The sequence below is a fragment of the Pongo abelii genome, chromosome X (genome assembly GCF_028885655.2).
Source record: "Pongo abelii isolate AG06213 chromosome X, NHGRI_mPonAbe1-v2.0_pri, whole genome shotgun sequence".
Taxonomy (NCBI): domain Eukaryota; kingdom Metazoa; phylum Chordata; class Mammalia; order Primates; family Hominidae; genus Pongo; species Pongo abelii.
Window position 1 is genome coordinate 3,042,633 of NC_072008.2, and position 16,520 is coordinate 3,059,152.

At 42.1% G+C, this 16,520-nt stretch overlaps 1 pseudogene; it reads left to right on the forward strand.

The window, feature by feature from the left end:
• LOC100434266 (argininosuccinate synthase-like) overlaps positions 1-16,520 on the forward strand; it is an 83,887-nt pseudogene that overhangs the window by 57,776 nt on the left and 9,591 nt on the right.

Consider the following 16,520-nt stretch of genomic DNA (forward strand, 5'->3'; position numbering starts at 1 on the left):
TTTCTGTGTTAGTTTGCCAAGGATAATGGCCTCCCGCTGGATCCATGTTCCTGCAAAAGACATGAACTCATTCCTTTTTGTGGCTGCATAGTATTCCATGTTGTACATGTACCACTTTTTCTTTATCCAATCTGTCATTGATGGGCATTTAGGTTGATTCCATGTCTTTGCTATTGTGAAGTGTTGCAATGAACATTTGCATGTATGTATCTTTATGGTAGAATGATTTTAATTCCTCTGCGTATATACACAGTAATGGGATTCCTGGGTCAAATAGTAATTCTGCTTTTAGTTCTATTTATTTATGTATTTATTTGAGATGGAGTCTCACTCTGCCCAGGCTGGAGTGTAGTGGCATGATCTAAGCTCACTACAACCTCTGCCTTGCGGGTTCAAACAACTCTCATGCCTCAGCCTCCTGAGAAGCTAGGATTACAGGCACCCACCACCACGACTGGCTAATTTTTGTATTTTTTGAGTAGAGATGGGATTTTGCCATGTTGACCAAGCTGGTCTCGAACTCGTGACCTCAGGTGATCAACCCTCCTCGGCCTCCCAAAGTGCTGGGATTACAGGCAGGAATCACCATGCCCAGCCTGCTTTTAACTCTTGAGGAATCACCACACTGCTCTCCACAATGGTTGAACTAATTTACAGTCCCACCAACAGTGTGTAAGTGTTTGAGAAGAGGAATTTTTCATCAAGAGTCTGATCTGGGTGTTTACTCAATGTTCTTCTTTCCCATTCTTTGCTGATAGATGTGAACTAGAGCCAGCTAAAGGTTGGCAGGTAAAAAGAAAAGCATTGCCATTGCATTTGCAGAATTTTAAAGGATGCTCGTCACTGGGAGACAAGGTAGAAGGATGACATCACACATGAATGCAGTTTTGCAACCTGACCCTGGGTCTTGGAAGCTGCAATTGTTGCAAGTCCCATGTGGGTAGACTAGGAGATAACAGGGCAGCCAGTTAGTTGTGCAGCATGTCAGCCATGGCTGGTGCTATGAGGAAATACAATTTAAAATGTCATTTGTTAAATTCTGTTTGTTAGGAACCTGGAAGGACTCAATTTATGCTGTGTCTGAATGGGCATGGATTCTCTTTCATTATAAGAAGTATTTTGGCCGGGCGTGGTGGCTCACGCCTGTAATCCCAACCCTTTGGGAGGCTGAGGTGGGTGAATCACTTGAGGCCAGGAGTTCAACACTAGCCTGGCCAACATGGTGAAACCCCATCTCTACTAAAAATACAAAAATTAGCCAGGAGTGGTGGCACGCGCTTGTAAGCCCAGCTACTCAGGAGGCTGAGGCAAGAGAATTGCTTGAATCTGGGAGGTGGAGGTTGCAGTGAGCCGACATCATGCCACTGTACTCCAGCCTGGGCAATAGAGCAAGGCTCTATCTCAAAAAAAAAAAAAAAAAAGTATTTTTAACAGCACAACAAAGATCTCATGAAGCCACCAGGATGATAATTGTTTGAAAAGAAAGGAATTCACCATATTCCTATTTTAAAGGAATACTTTGACTTTGTTTCTTGAGAAAAAAAACAGAATTAAAAATAGCACATCATAAAGTTAAAACATCACAATACTTTTCTTGGATGGCTGGAAAAATAGATTGCTAAACAAACAAGTTCAAAAATTGTCATTTTGTCCCACGACTGGGTATCGATCCAAAGAGAAAGAAATCATTCTATTAAAAAATTATCTGCACTCCTATGTTTATCACAGCACTATTCACAATTGCAAAGATGTGGAATCAACCTCAGTGTCCATCAATGAATGATTAGATAAAGAAAATTACTCAGCCATAAAAAGAAAAGAATGAAATCTTGTCATCTGCAGCAACGTGGACGGAACAGGAGGCTGTTATCCTTAGTAAATGACTCCGAAACAAAGAGTCAAGTATTGCACGTTCTCACTTATAAGCAGGAGATAAACAGCTTGCACACGTGGACATACAGTGTGGAATCATAGACTTTGGAGCCTGGGAAGGATGGGAGGGTCAGGGGTGACGGATGAGAAATTACTTATAGGTACAATGTGCATTATTTGGGCGCTAGAAACACTAAAAGCCCACACTTCACCACTACATAATACACCCACCAACATGATGATCCACTTCTATTTAATGAATAGCAAATATACTTTCCCTTCGTTATGATTTCCTTTTATCTAGCTTGTTTTATTGAAAGAACACAGTATATAATGAACATAACATACAAAATACATGTCAAACAACTGCTTATGTTATCAGTAAGGCTTCCAATCACTAGTAGACTATTGGTAGTTAAGTTTTGGGGAGCCAACAGTTACGTGCAGATTTTTGCACTTGTACCTCCAACATTTATATGAATTTTTTTAAAAAATTGTTATTTTAATAGATTTGGTTAACAAGAAAGGCACACTAAGGAGATTTAAGGTTTCATGTGTGCTTGTATTTACATATTCAACGCATAATTTATACATATTTAAGACCTTATATGCTTTATAAATTATAACACATGCAATTGAAGATACTTTTTTTTGAGACAGAGTCTTGCTCTGTTGCCCAGGCTAGAGTGCAGTGGCGTGATTACTGTTCACTGCAGCCTTGATGTCCCGGGCTCAAGCAATCCTTCCACCTCACCCTCTTGAGTAGCTGGGACCACAAGTCTACATGCCACCACAACTGGCGAATGTTTTTTGTATTTTTAGTAGAGACGGGGTTTCATCATGTTGCCCAGGTTGGTCTCGAACTCCTGAGCTCAAGCAATTCGCCTGTCTCAACCTCCCAAAGTGATGGGATTACAGGTGTGAGCCAAAGCCTATAGGCCAGGCACTGTAGCTCATGCCTGTAATCCCAGCACTTTAGGAGGCAGAGGCGGGTGGATAACTTGAGGTCAGGAGTTCACGACAAGCCTGGCCAACATGGCAAAACCCTGTCTCTACCAAAAATATAAAAAATTAGTCAAGTGCGCACACCTATAATCCCAGCTACTCAGGAGGCTGAGGAATGAAAATGGCTTGAACCCAGGAGGCGGAGGTTGCAGTGAGCCAAGATTGTGCCACTGCACTCCAGCCTGGGCAACAGAGCGAGACTCCGTCTCAAAAAAAAAAAGAAAAAAGAAATAATTGTATATATTTAATCTACACTTGAGATTTTAAATTCAGATTTTTAGTAAAGCATTACAATTCAAAGAGAAAAGAGTACTTTGTTTTTTTTTTAATCTGCTCTTAGCAGAAGTCAAAAGCAACAAGAAACGATGAGAATGCTCTTTCCCCATCTTGGCACTGATGTTGGACTTTATGAACAACTGCTAAGAGAATCATTTTAACAGAATATTTCCGCTGAAATGTCAGCATTCCTTGGTCTTATAATTTGTGTAACGAGATATTATATTATAAACACAGCATCCTGCATTTCAGAAAAATCACAAAGTAGCTTCAGACGGTGTCCATGGGGAGAAATGGGGAGCTCCAGGGAGCCCAGGTAGAAATAAGGTGGATGTTGTTTTGTGAAGGAGATGAGTTTAAACTTGTCATTCACAAGCTTTCATGTCTGAATGTAGAAGTTACAAAGTGATATTGTTTTTATCCACACACATTACAAATTCAAGGAAGCCCTGGCTTTTTGGTAAGAATGTAAGAGGTACAAGTGCAGTTTTCTTGCATGGATATATTTATTGCACAGTAGAGAAATCTGGGCTTTTAGTAAACCCACCAACTGAATAGTTAACATTGTACCCATTAAGTAATTTCTCATCCCTTACCCCCCCGCACTCTCCCACCCTTCTGAGTCTTCATTGTCTATTATTCCATTCTCTGTGTTTGTGTGTGCCCCATTATTCAGCTCACACTTATAAGTGAGAACACGTGGTGTTTGACCTTCTGAATTGTTTCACTTAAGATAATGGCCTCCAGTTCCATCTACATTGCTGCAAAAGACATGATTTCCTTCTTTCTTCTGTATGGAAAGAATGTGTTATGTATTAAATTGCATGTGTTATAATTTATAAACCACATATCAATTGCCTTAAGTATGTATAAATTATGCATTGAATATGTAAATATAAGCATACACTAAACCTTAAATCTCTTCAGTGCATCCTTTATGTTAACCAAATCTATTAAAATAACAATTTTTAGGCGGGGCGCAGTGGCTCACACCTGTAATCCCAGCACTTTGGGAGGCTGAGGTGGGTGGATCACCCGAGGTCAGGAGTTCGATACCAGCTTGGCCAACATGGTAAAACCCTGTCTCTACTAAAAATATAAAAATTAGCTGGGCATGGTGGCGGCGCCTGTATTCTCGGCTACTTGGGAGGCTGAGGCAGGAGAATCACTTGAACCTGGGAAGCAGACGTTGCAGTGAGTCAAGATCGCGCCACTGCACTCCAGCCTGGGTGACAAGAGTGAAACTCCATCTCAAAAAAAAAAAAAAAAAAAAGAGATTAAATTAAATTTCAGCTGGGCGCAGCGGCTCACATCTGTAATCCCAGCACTTTGAGAAGCCGAGGCAGGCAGATCACTTGAGGTCAGGAATTCGAGACCAGCCTGACACACATGGTGAAACCCCGTCTCTACTAAAAATACCAAAATTAGCCGGGCGTGGTGGTATACACCTGTAATCCCAGCTACTTGGGAGGCTGAGGCATGAGAATCATTTAAACCCGAGAGGCAGAGGATACAGTGAGCCAAGTTTGCACCACTGCACTCCAGCCTGGGTGACAGAGCAAGACTCAGTCTCAAGAAAAAAAAATTATATAAATTTAGGAAGTACAAGTGCAGTGATGTTGCATGGGTATATTGCATAGTGGTGGAGGAGGGCTTTTAGTGCATCACTCACCTGAATAATCTACATTGTACCTATAAGTAATTTCTCATCCCTCACCCACAACCCTCCCATCTTTCCCGGTCTCCAATGTCTATTATCCCACACTCTATGTCCCTGTGTACACACTGTTTATCTCCTACTTATGAGTGACAACATGCGGTATTTGACATTTTGTTTCTGAGTCATTTCACTAAGGATAACGCTCCTCATTCCATCCATGTTACTTCAAAAGACATGACTTCATTCTTCCTGTGGGTGGAGAATAGTTCATTGTGTATTATATATATACCACAGTTTCTTTATCTTCTCATCCGCTGATGGACACTTAGGTTGGTTCCATGAATTTGCTATTGTGAATGGTGCTGTGATAAACACACGTGTGCAGATATTTTTTGATATGATTTTTTTTCCCCTTTGGGTAGCGGGATTGCTGGATCAAATGATATTTCTATGTTTAGTTCTTTGAGATGGCTCCATACTATTTTTTGTAGAGGTTGTACTAATTTACATTCCTACCAACAGCATATAAGCTGACATTCCTCCAGGGTGTGTGTTTTTATAAGCTAGAAAGGTAATTGTGTGTTTGCTGAAAGGTCTCCCCAGGAGAGATGGGCTTCCAACATCCACGGAAGCAGTAGAGTTTTTGTCTACACAAAAGTCAATGAGCCCTCTTTGGTGCTGCAGCTTGGACAGATTTAGGCATGAAGGGGCTGCCGTAATTTCCTCCAAGGTCAGAGTGTGAGATGGAACAGAGTCAAGAATTTTCAGGGGGGAAGAATCATAAATCAACCCAGGTAATGGCTTTTGTCTTTCCACATAAATGGAAGGCAAACCCAGCACTCATGATAAGCACTGTGTGGTTAGGGGACCCTCAGGGATGAGAAAGGCCAGATGACCGGGTTCTCTTCTGTCAATCCAAGTGAGTTTTCTTCATCTGTCTAAGGCTGGAGGTGTGTCCAAGCCCACATGGAAGAAGCCAACCTCAGGACTCAGGAAAAGAGTGAACCCAAATCGATCATGCATGTTTGCAAGTCAAGAGATCCTGGCTCTAAAACGAGTTTTTTAAGTTACCTCAAAGACTGTGGGCATCAGATAAGCTCAGTATTGGGCAAATCATTATAAACATTTCTGGTACAGAAATCTAAGAAGCTAAAGTAGGTGATATCTTTATAGATATCTCGTTCCAAAATCACTGTATAGGGCCTGAATTAAGCTTGCTAGAAGATCCCTATAATAGGCATGCAGTCCTGTGAATTTCCATCTCTGTTTTTCTCTTATGTTTTGCTGTGTGATCTTTGCTGAGTTTCTGTGCCTTCATTCTCTGTGTGTGTGTGTGTGTGTGCATGTGTGAAATAATTGTTCAATTTCATTTACTTCACAGAACTTTGTCGAAGGTTAATGAAACAAGTTGAAAAGCATCTGCTAAAATTCTGAAACAATGAGTTTTAAATGAATGGATCACTCTTACTATTTTGTTACAAATCTGCTAAGATGTGGGTCTACTGTGATAAAGTAAGAAGAGCTGGTACTCCATGAGCAACAATATATACAATAAAATGTGTTTAGCAGATTAACTGTAGTGAATTTGGGATTAGCTGCTTGACCCAGGGAAGGAAAAGATACAGGTATCCCTCCTTCTGTCTTATGGGATGGGAAGGGACTATCTCATGGTAGGCCATAAATAACCATATAATGGAGGATCAATTTTACCAGGGCAGTTTTAGGGATTGGAAAGCTGCTGCTGTAGAGAAATGGAAAGAAATGGAGGATGGAGAGATAGAAGGAATTAGAGGATTTTTAAAATCAGTACATTAAAGACCTTACAATGGGAAAAGGAAATGCTTTGTTCCTGAATCCAAGTGCCTATGTCAGTTATATAAGGAAACTTAGGCATCATTTTACTCTGTTACATTAGGTCTCTGAAACTGCTGAGTCTTCAGCTGAGATAGTTCTGAGTCCAAGTCACCATTTGCCAATGATGATGATTGTGATGGTGATGATGATGATGTTGGTGATGGTGATAATGGTGTTGGTGGTGGTAGTGACACTGCTGATGATGATGGTGGTGGTTATCGTGATGATGCTGATGACAGTCATGGTGATGGCGGTGATGATGATGATGATGGTGGTAGTGATGATGATGGTGATGATGATGGTGGTGATGATTGTGGTGGTGATGATGGTGATGGTGGTGATGATGGTGGTGGTGATGATGATGATGATGGTGATAGTGATGATGGTGGTGATGATGATGGTGGTGATGATGATGATGGTGATGATGGTGATAATGTTGGTGGTGATGGTGGTGATGGTGGTGGTGATGATGATGATAATGGTGGTGATGGTGATGATAGTGCTAGTGGTGATGGCGATGATGATGATGTTGATGACAGTGATGATGATGATGGTGATGACAATGATGGTGATAATGGTGGTGATGATGATGGTGGTAGTGATGATGATGGTGGTGATGGTGATGATGGTGGTGATGGTAGTGATGGTGATGATGGTAGTGATGGTGGTGATGGTGATAATGTTGGTGGTGATGGTGGTGATGGTGATGGTGATGATGATGATGATAGTGGTAGTGATGGTAGTGATGCTGATGATAGTAATGGTGATGATGGTGATGATGATGATAGTGATGATGGTGGTGGTGATGGCAATGATAGTGATGGGGATGATAATGGTGGTGGTGATGGTCATGGTGATGAGGATGATGGTGGTGGTGGTGGTGGTGATGATGATAGTAATGGTGATGATGGTGACGATGGTGGTGGTGATGGTAATGATGGTGATGATGATGGTGATGATGATAATGGCGGTGGTGATAATGATGATGGTGATAGTAACGATGATGATAATGTGATAACGATGGTGGTGATAATGATGGTGATGATGGTGATGGTGATGGTGATGATGATGGTGATGTTGATGATGGTGAGTTATAATGGTGATGGCAATGGTGATGGTGGTCATGATGATGATAATGATGATTGGTAGGGTCGGCTTGTCACTTGTTTAGTTTCCACAACTGAAAAAGGGAGTCTGGATCTGATTCTTCTAATGATTGGCCTCCCATCCTCCTGCCTTGCTCATCTTCAGGGTCCCTGGAGAATCATTCTGCCCCAGTGGCCACTGCTTGACAGATTCCACATGGGCCAGGCTTGTTTTAATGCTAAGGCCTGAAGGAAATCAAAATATTTTACACCAAAATATACTTCTTTGACATATTTTGGGATGGCAGTCAGAGGGACAGCAAACAGAAGCAGCCCTGCAAAGCTGTATTTAGTGGGGAGATTTGCATCTGTAGAGAATATGCATTGATGTAACCAGGCCTTTTCTGAGGACTTTCCTTGTCTGGGTCTGAAAAAGATGAACTGAGACTCTAATACTCTCAAGTAGCAATGAAACATTTGCCATTTATTCTCTCTTGGGGCTGTTACCTGTGAAGTTTCATCTACATAACATGACCCTCTTTGCTAGCCAGACCTCCTCTTCTCCCTCTCCCATAACCTGCCTGGCCATCATAACCTGATTCACCACCATAACCGGTTTTTGACCATGATCTGAGTCCCCCTTCTTTCTGTAACCTCAAGATGGTGTATAAGCTTCTACACTTCATTGGGGAATTGGGGTCATCACTCTGTGATTCTCCTCCATGTGTCCATGTGTAAGTTAATATATTTGTATGTCTTTGCTCCTATTCATCCACCCTTTGTTGATTTTTCAGTGAACCTTCAACAGGCAAAGGAGACGTTTTCCCTTGGCCCCTACAGGCCCCAGCCAGGGAGAGGCCCTGGGCTCTTCCCAACGCCTCCTGACTCAGATGTAGCACTAAGCCTTGGGTCGTGAATCTTATTTTCCCAATGGTTCCTGGAGGAACCTGGGGATGCTACTCAAAGGATGGACTTAACTGGCCATAGGGCAACCTTTGGCCAAATGGCTTAGGAGATGGAAGGAAATTGGTGGGAAAAACTCTACTTTCCACCCCCATTTGTTGGAACATCACAGGTGCGCCATGATTCCAAAGGGTCTTCTCAAGAGACAACACAGTCAGCTGAATTATCTACAAAGCCAGGGACAGCTCAGGGCACCCTCCCTCCCACTGGCTTTCTTGCCTTCTTTCCCAGCACTTTCCCAGCACTTTCGCCTCTTCCTTTATTCCTGTTTCCCTGAGATCAAAATCCCCACCACTTCCCCAAGGGTACTGTTTCTAGAGAGGCCAGGCAGTGGCACAAATGAATAGTGGCCACTATCATAGGTCATAAGGATTAATTGAGATAATATACACAAAGTGCTTCTCACTATGTCTAATCCATTGTAGGTTCTCCGGATCTGCGAGGCCATCAGTAGGATCTAAAATCTGTGTCTGAGAATCGTTTTGGCTTTTGCAAGTTGTTTTCCATAATCTTATTACGTTCTAACAGCAGCAAACAGTTAATAGAGCTGACCACTGAGGGAAGGTTGCTACAGGAACCACCTTGAACAGACAAAAATGATCTCCTGAGAATTCTATCCTAGCTACCTGAACAAGATGCACCAGGTAGGAAAAAAGATACGCAGGGAAGTATCTGAGGTGTTCAAGTGCATCCATGTTCAACTTGATGGTTTGATAATTTTAGCTCAGACCAACACAGGTCATATGGTATCCATGAACATTATCCTGGAAGGAACTTGAAAAGCAGAAGGGCTGTGACTAGCATACTTTTTTAAGCTATTTGAAAGAGCTGATGATAAACCATTTAGGTCTTGGCCAATAGACCGGGGTGGACAAAACCTCTTTATAGACAACGAGGCTCATGGCTCAGCACAAGGACTCCATGAGTCATTACAGAAGAGAAATTGGATGACACTGAAATAGTCTATTGATAGTAGCTGGGAGGGTCCCCACCACAGCATACGAAATGCTGTGGGCTTCACTCCCACTCACTTCCAGGAATGTGTCTACTCTTGGAAGAGAGAAAAGAATAAAAGCCAGGAAGAGGAAGGAGGCCATATTTCATGTCCTGGAATCACTCAACACTGTGAACATTAATCCATGAAGTAAAACAAAACAGTACAAAAGATGACCATATTCCTGTAGTTTAAAAATGTGTCTGAGCCATTGAGTAAATGCTTTTGATAAAAATTTTAGTCATTTGCCAATTGCTGACTGATAAAAATGAAGCATTCTGAAGGAACATACATAATCTAAAAAACAGTAGTATTGAAAAGAATCAAGACTATTCTTACCCTAATTTTTAAAAAGTATTAAAAATTATTTGAGAGGCGATGGAAAGATGGTCTTTGTATATTTATCTTGAAACTGCTACATTTGCAAACAAATCCCTTAGGCTCAAGGAAATAATAATAAAGCATTAAAAGCAATTCAATACCAGACCCAAATTCAACTCAATTTAAGAGATATCGGTTAGGAATACAAATGCATCTTTTGTAGGAAAATTAATTCAGCACCATTTGCTTAGCAAAAGATGTGATTGGCCCTAAACTGAAATTATTCAAAAAAAATGTATTTTAAGATACAAATCTCTTTACGTGCTTTGATGAATAAGAAATTTCGCAAAAGAATTGTGATATGGTTTGGCTGTGTCCCCACCCAAATCTCATCTTGAATTGTAGCTCCTACAATTCCCACGTGTCGTGGAAGGGACCCGGTGGGAAGTAACTGGATCATAGGCATGGGTCTTTCCCATGCTGCTCTCGTGATAGTGAATAAGTCTCACAAGATCTGATGGGTTTATAAAGAGGAGTTCCCCAGCACAAGTCCTCCCTCTTTTGCCCGTCGCCATGTAAGAAGTCCCTTTACTCTTCCTTCATTTTCTGCCATGATTGTGAGGCCTCCTCAGCCGTGTGAAACTGTAAGTCCATTGGAACTCTTTATTCTTTATAAATTACCCACTCTTGGGTATGCCTTTATTAGCAGCATGAGAACGGACTAATACAAAATCATTCTACTCTAGGCTAAAGCTTCAATAATTGTTTAAGTCTAATATGAGAAGGCAGGACCAACAAGCCAAGTGATTTAGGAGAGGTCCACATTCTTCTTTCCATTTGGAGAGAAATGTAGTAATAACCACCCCAAGCAAGTGCTGGGCATGGGTCAGGTTGGGGTTAATTGCATCACAGCAAGTATCACTTATTCTCATAGCCATTGGGAAGATGGGTATAGAGTTCCTGTTTTTCAGTTGATAAAATTTAACCATGAATGGGATATGTAAGTGTTCAAGATATGTGGCATCTCATAAGAAGCCAATGTATGCAAATGCACATAGCAAGGAAAGATTATATTCTCCCGGAATCTGAAAATGTAGTCCCAAGTATCCCCTTGATCCATGCCAGTGTAGGTATCCTTGAAGTTTCACCTCATCTTTTATTGATACTTATTTTATTTTAGATTCAGGGGGTACATGTGTAAGTTTCTGACCTGGGTATATTGCATGATGCTGAGATTGGGCTCCTAATGAACCTGTCATCCAGGTAGTGAGCCTGGTACCCAATAAGTACATTTTCAACCCTTCTCCTCCTCTCTCCCTTCCTGCTTTTGGAATCCCCAATGTCTACTGTTTCTATCTTTGTGTCCTTGTATACTCAATGTCTAGCTCCCAATTATAAGTGAGAACATGTGGTATTTGATTTTCTGTTGCTGTGTTAATTCACTTAAGATAATGGCCTCCAGCTCCACCCATGTTTCTGCAAAGGACATGATTTCGTTCATTATCATGACTGTGTAGTATTCCATGGTGTATATGTACCAAATTTTCTTTATCCAGAGTCCACCATTGTTGGGCCCTTAGGTTCATTCCATGTCTTTGCTATTGTGAATAGTGCTGCAAGGAACATAAAACTGCATGTGTGTCTCTGGTAAAATGATTTATTTCCCTTTGGGTAGACACCCAGTAATGAAATTGCTGGGTGAAATGGTAGTTCTATTTCTAAATCTTTGAGAAATCTCCAAACTGCTTCCACCGGGGCTTAACTAATTTACATTCCCACCAGCAGTGTATAAGTGTTCCCTTTTCTCTGCAGCCTTATCAGCATCTGCTGTTTTTTTCATTTTTTAAAGCTATTCTTGCAGGTGTGAGATGCTATCTCATTGTGATTTTGATTTGCATTTCTCTAATGATCAGTGATATCGAGCTTTTTTTCATATGATTATTGGATTCATGTATGTCTTCTTTTGAAATCTGTCTGTTCATGTCATTTGCTGACTTTTTAATGGGTTATTTGTCTTGGGTTTTTTTTCTTGTTGACTTGTCTAGGTTCCTTATAGAGTCTAGATATTAGTCCTTTGTCCACTGCATACTTTGCAAATGTTTTCCCTATTCGGTAGGTTTTCTTCTTACTCTGTTGATAATTTCTCTTGCTGTTTCACCTTATCTTAAATATGCACCGTGCATACTGCATGTCTTACAATGTATCTGTTGGATTAAACACTTACCTTGCAGTGAATTGGCTCTAGGAGGAAGTTCCCTGCCTTGGTCTTGAAGGCTTGGGGGCTGCAGCCCATTCTGTCTCTGGGGCATGTTTGCAGGTGGGTGAGTGAAGGTGAGGCATGGATGCACATCCCACAAAGTCGATGTAAAGGAGCTGCTCACCAAAGTTGGTCAACAGAACCTAACGATGTAAAGAGGCCTTTCCCTGAGCATGGAGCATAAGTTGGGTTTCCCTGCTGACTTTTTTCCGCTCCTCCCTTTGCTGGAATGAACAGAGGCTGACAAAGACTGTGTTGGAAGTGCTAAAAGAGAAAAATGCAAGCATTCTTTTGGTTTTATTTGGCATTTGTCAAATAATTTTTCCTCTCTCCCGTAATAACTACAAGTGCAAGGGTTGCAATTGGCTGGAGTGCAGTGGCGCGATCTCGGCTCACTGCAAGCTCCGCCTCCCGGGTTCACGCCATTCTCCTGCCTCAGCCTCCCGAGTAGCTGGGACTACAGGCACCCGCCACCATGCCCGGCAAATTTTTTGTACTTTTGTTTTTGTTTTAGTAGAGACGGGGTTTCACCATGTTAGCCAGGAAGGGGTTGCATTTTTTTCTTGATGGAGACAAAAATAAAAAGTGCATATTTCAGTGTGTCTGTGTGAACCTGACATCCCAATGCAGATGACAGCGTTTTGGAAGGAAAAATATCTCCATCTTCTGTTACAGGGTTAATCATGTGCCCCTACAATGTCCATGTTGAAGCCCTAAGTCTCAGTATCTTAGAATGTGATTTTATTTGGAGACAGGGTATTTAAAAAGGTAGTTAAGGTACAATGAGGTCATTATGAATGGCCGTAATCCAATAAGACTAGAGCTCCTACAAGAAGAGGAGATTTGGACACAGACCTGCGCAGAGGGAGGACCATGTGAGACCACAGGGAGAAGATGGTGTCTGCAACCCAAGGAGAGAGGCCTTAGGAGGAACCAGCGCTTCCCACACCTTCATCTCAGACTTCCAGCCTCCAGGACGGTGGGGAAATAAATTTCTGTTGTTCAAGCCACCCAGTCTGTGGCTGTTTGTCATGGCAGCCCTAGAAGATGAATACAGCCCCCTTATAGACAACAACTTCCTGTGCATCCTGCTTAAATTTCCACCAACCCTGGACACACACACACACACACACACACACACACACACACACACACCCCTAATGGAAGGGGCTATTAATGCATTTTTGGCTCAATATTTAACTTTCAGGACACATATACTTGGCCAACTTCAACACCACCCAGGACTCTTCACTCCTGTGCAACAGGCTATGGTCCCATGATTCTCACCTTCTCCAAAGCCCTCTGGGTAGGAATAATTCTCTCACCATCTTCCACTCAGTTTTCTCCTTGAAGTTCCCAAAATATCCCTGACTTCTTGGCCCTGCTTGTGTCTCAGGGGAGAAAAAGTTGGTCACCACCAAAGAAAACAGCCTTGGTAAGACTTCCTGACAACGCCTTCAAGTGCGTTTTCATTCTGCAACTATTCAGTCATCAGCTAACTGCTCCACACAAAAGGAGGGCACTTTTGAATGAAAATAAGAAATATGTAAGCAATATAAAAGGTATCAGAAAAGTCATGTGGCTGGACACAGTTGCTCACACCTGTAATCCCAGCACTTTGGGAGGCCGAGGCAGGCAGATCACCTGAGGTCAGGAGTTTGAGACCAGCCTGACCAACATGGTAAAACCCCGTCTCTACTAAAAATACAAAAATTGGTCAGGTGTGGTGGTGGGCACCTGTAATCCCAGCTACTCAGGAGGCTGAGGCAGGAGAATTGCTTGAACCCAGGAGGCAGAGGCTGCAGTGAGCTGAAATCATGCCACTGTACTGCAGCCTGGATGAGAGAGTGAGACTCCATCTCAAAAAAAAAAAAAAAAAAAAAAGGAAGAAGAAGAAAAGAAAAGTAATGTATCTTCTCCCTGGGGGGAGGGGGGAAATGCATGTATGTGTGTGTGCGTGTGTGTCTGCGCACACATATTCAGTTAGAAGACAAGCATAGACCCATTGTAGGGGAAGGAGAATGCCACTCAAACTTGGGAGGAATCATCTGTAGTGTAGTGTGCTGTGTCACGTTGTGTTATCTTGTACATTGCATTATATTTTGCATGTTATTGTATTGCATTGAATTGTTAAAGCTTAGTATTGTCCTTGACATGTGGAAGAAAAAGCAATAGGTGGATTTAACTCTATCTCTGTCTTTCACTCACACAGGCACACACACACATGCACACACACACACATGCACACACACACACATACACACGTAATGAACACTCAATTGTTCTATAACACTTGTTTGGAAAACACAAATGGGTTCCAATGCAATTGACATATGAGGGCACACTTGAACATACTGCACATTTTGCATTGGATTTTGCATAACTTTCTCCACACACACAAAAGTAAGACAACATCAACAAAACCCACAGATGAGCAAAGAGAATTGCATTACCAGAAAACTTCACCTGAATAAAGAAAAAGCACACATTTCCACACCTCAAACATATACCCACTTCCTCAGTTTACAGGTGTCTTAGGAGCAGCATGCACCCATTCCTGACCTGGGTGAAAACTGCCCATCCATTTTTGGACAACCTGCCTGTTTTACTGCATTCAGGCTGCTATAACAAAATACCACAATCTGGGTGGTTTAAACAACAGACATTTATTGGTCACAGTTCTGCAGGCTGGAAGTTCAAGATCAAGTTGTGGCAGATTCAGTGTCTGGGGAGGACTGGCTTTTTGGTTCATAGATGGTGCTTTCTTGCTGTGTCCCCACATGGTGGAAGGGACAAGGGAGCTCGCTGGGTCTCTTTTATAAGGGCATTAATCCCATCCATAAGGCTTCACCCTCACGAACTCATCACTTCCCAAAGATCCCACCACCTAACACCAGCACCTTGGGGGTGAGGGTTTCAATACAGGAATTTTGGGGGTGATACAAACGTTTAGACCATAGTACTGCCTTCCTCAACTTTACAATATCTCCCAAGTGGCTACCCTTCTGAGGCCCATGTGCACCAGCCAATATCAGGTCTTTTTCTGGGTAAGGTCTGCTGACATATATTGTAATGTTTACATATGCCTTAACAATTTAGCACATGCAAAACTGTTACCATTTTAACAGTCTTTTATATCCTTGTTTATTTATTTATTCTTTTTTTTTCTTTTTCTTTTTGAGAGAGGGTCTTGCTCCGTCACCCAGACTGAAGTGCAGTGGTGTGATCTCAGCTGACTGCAGCTTCGACCTACTGGGCTCAGGCGATCCTCCCATCTCTGCCTCCTGAGTAGTTGAGACTACAGGTGCACACCAATATGCCTGGCTAATTTCATGTATTTTTTGTAGAGACAGGGTTTTGCTGTGTTGCCCAGGCTGGTCTCAAACTCCTGGGTTCAAGTGATCAACTCGCCTCAGCCTCCCAAAGTGCTGGGATGCCACTGCATTGGACCCTGTTTATTCATTTTTAATTGACAAATTGTATATTCTTTGCATCAGTGATAACATCTTTGAGGGCTGCTCCACACCATGGTTTTTCCATAAGCCCTGTGGTTATTATTGAGTGTTTTTTGCACAGCACAGTGATTTAGGGGAACACATCTGTTCCCTTAATGCAGAATGGACTATAATTAATGAGGGAAGAAAAAGAGTGGGATTGAGTTTCTAGATCCATCTTGAGAACACGGTGTGTTCAGACCTGCCTTGCAGACTCAGCTGTGGTTCTTCCGTCATGACCCTAACGAGGAAAGAGAACAAGTCCTGACTGAGTTGCCTAGTTCCCTTTCAGATTGTGTGGGCCCTCAAGCTGTTCGCCTCAGAACCAGGGCTGAGTATGTCTAAGAATGTTTGGGAAGATGATTTAAAGCAGGTGCCCTCAATCAGGTGTGGTTTATTTATTTTATTTCAGTAAGTATTGGTGAGCAGGTGGTGTTTGGTTACATGGATAAGTTCTTTAGTGGTGATTTCTGAGATTTTGGTGCACTCAGCACCCGAGCAGTGTCCACTGTACCCAATGTGTCATCTTTGATCCCTCACCCCACTCCCACACTTTCCCCTGAGTCGCCTAAGTCCATTGTATCATTCCTATGCTTTTGCATTCTCATAGCTTAGCTCCCACTTATGAGCGAGAACATATGATCTTTGGTTTTCCATTCCTGAGTTACTTCACTTAGAATAATGGTCTCCAATTCCATCTAGGTTGCTGCAAATGCCATTATGACTGAGTAGTATTCCA